General features: G+C 41.2%; 1 pseudogene; it reads left to right on the top strand.

Annotated features, from left to right (window-relative positions):
* Positions 1 to 500: 500 nt before the first annotated feature.
* LOC109248664 (U1 small nuclear ribonucleoprotein C-like) lies at positions 501 to 1,166 on the top strand (annotated as a pseudogene).
* Positions 1,167 to 2,172: the final 1,006 nt, after the last annotated feature.

The following is a 2,172-nucleotide window of genomic DNA, read 5'->3' as shown; positions in this document are numbered from 1 at the left end:
CCATATGGTTTCACTCTTATGTGGATCCTGAGAAACATAACAGAAACCCATGGGGGAGGGGAAGGAAAAAAAAAAAAAAAAAGAGGTTAGAGTGGGAGAGAGCCAAAGCATTAGAGACTGTTAAAAACTGAGAACAAACTGAGGGTTGATGGGGGGTGGGAGGGAGGGCAGGGTGGGTGATGGGTATTGAGGAGGGCACCTTTTGGGATGAGCACTGGGTGTTGTATGGAAACCAATTTGACAGTAAATTTCATATATTAAAAAAAAAAAAAAAATTTTTTTTTAAATAAATAAAAAAAAAGAAAATCAAAAAGTAGGGGCACCTGCGTGGCTCAATCAGTTGAGCATCCGACTTCAGTTCAAGTCATGATCTCACAGTTTGTGGGTTTGGGCCACACATCAGGCTTACTGCTCTCACTGCAGAGCCTGCTTCAGATCCTCTGTTCCTCTCTCTCTCTGCCCCTCCCCTGCTTTCTCTCTCTCTCTCTCTCTCTCTCTCTCTCTCTCTCTCAAAAATAAACACACACACACACACCCAATCAAAAAGTAAACAAACAAGTCATTTCCCAGGGGTGCAGGATGGAGCACCCAATGGCCTACAGAGCAACATGTCTAAGTTTTATTGTCACTACTGCAAAACATACCTCACCCATGACTCTCCATCAATGAGAAAGATACACTGCAGTGGTCAGAAACACAAAAAGAATGTGAAAGACTACTTTCAGAAATGGATGGAAGAGCATGCTCAGAGCCTGATTGAGAAAATAACCGTTGCCTTTCAGCAAGGGAAGATGCCCCCTACACCATTCTCTGTTCTTCCTCCTCAAGGGCAATGATCCCACCTCCCCCCAGTCTCCTGGGTCCTCCTCACCCTGGTATGATGCCAGCACCCCATATGGGGCCCTCCCATGATGCAAATGATGGGCCTTCCTCCTCCTGGGATGATGCCAATGGGACCTACTCCTAGAATGAACCTGCGTACAGGAGGCCACATGTCAAAGATGCCTGGGCCCCCAGTGATGAGACCTCCAGCCCATCCCATGATGGTGCCCACTTGGCCAGGAATGAATCGACCAGATAAATAAGGAGAGACAAGAACCTCTTTATATCCATTTTATTTTACTTGTTCTATTTCACCAAGAGATCATGGTGCTGTGACTCTGGGTGTTTTCTAACAGCATGACAAGGAAGACTTGTTCTCCTTCCTATCAAAGAAGAGAATAGTTTTCCAAGGAAGTAGTGGGACTTAAAAAAAAAAAAAAAAAAGCATTTGTATTGTGAAATGTGAAAATAAAACTGTCAACTGTTTAAAAAAAAAAGTTAAACGAACAATTTTTTTTACAAAAGATAAACTCAGCCCTGAAGGTCTAAAAGAGCTTTTCAAGTAAGATGGACTGACCCCTTGGTTGCAAGCCTTGAGATACAGAAGAATTCTACATGTTTTTGGAACAGTAAAAGGCCAGTGTGTTTAAAGCACAGTTTATGAAAAGGAAAGTAGTTTAGGATGAGGTCAGAGAAAAGTATGGGCCAATTCCTGTAAGATCTTAGAGATGAAAATGAAGTCTGGAAATCTAATGGGAAGTCAATGGAAGATTTCAAAGAGGGAAGTAAAATGATCTGATTTACCTTTTGTAAACATCACTCCTGGCTTCTATATGAAGAATCAACTGTAGCAGGAGACAAGGGAATAAAGGAGACACATCTGAGGAAACTGCAATCGTCGAAGTAAGGTACAGTAGTTGTAACTGCCAGCAAGGGCTATGGCATGGCTTTTCAATTAAAATGAAAAGGCTTTGACAGGGATGTTAAAAAGTGTTATCTGCTTTCACTCCCCAAATGCCATCATGGCTGCTATTTTCTAGTCCAGACTCTAATGGACAAGTGAAAAGAATACAATCACAATTCTTCTATTCCAGGACTTCTGTGACTAGCTCTGATTTGGTCAATACTTAAGTGAAGCACCAATCACAGAGTTTCTAAGACTTTTAATAAAATATAGTAAAAGCAATAAACATAATTTATACAGAAGAGAACAGAGTTAAAACCAAGGTAGAAACCCTGCATTTCTACCTCCCAATGTGTAGTTCTATCCACTAGCCCATACTTCCAGTGATTCCAGGTATGTTTCTTAATATGTTCCAGATATTATACCTCTCAATACCTATTCTAAAA

Source organism: Panthera pardus, unplaced genomic scaffold (genome assembly GCF_024362965.1).
Source record: "Panthera pardus isolate Hobbes unplaced genomic scaffold, ASM2436296v1 HiC_scaffold_15, whole genome shotgun sequence".
Classification (NCBI taxonomy): Eukaryota; Metazoa; Chordata; class Mammalia; order Carnivora; family Felidae; genus Panthera; species Panthera pardus.
This window is presented reverse-complemented; position numbering and strand designations above follow the sequence as displayed.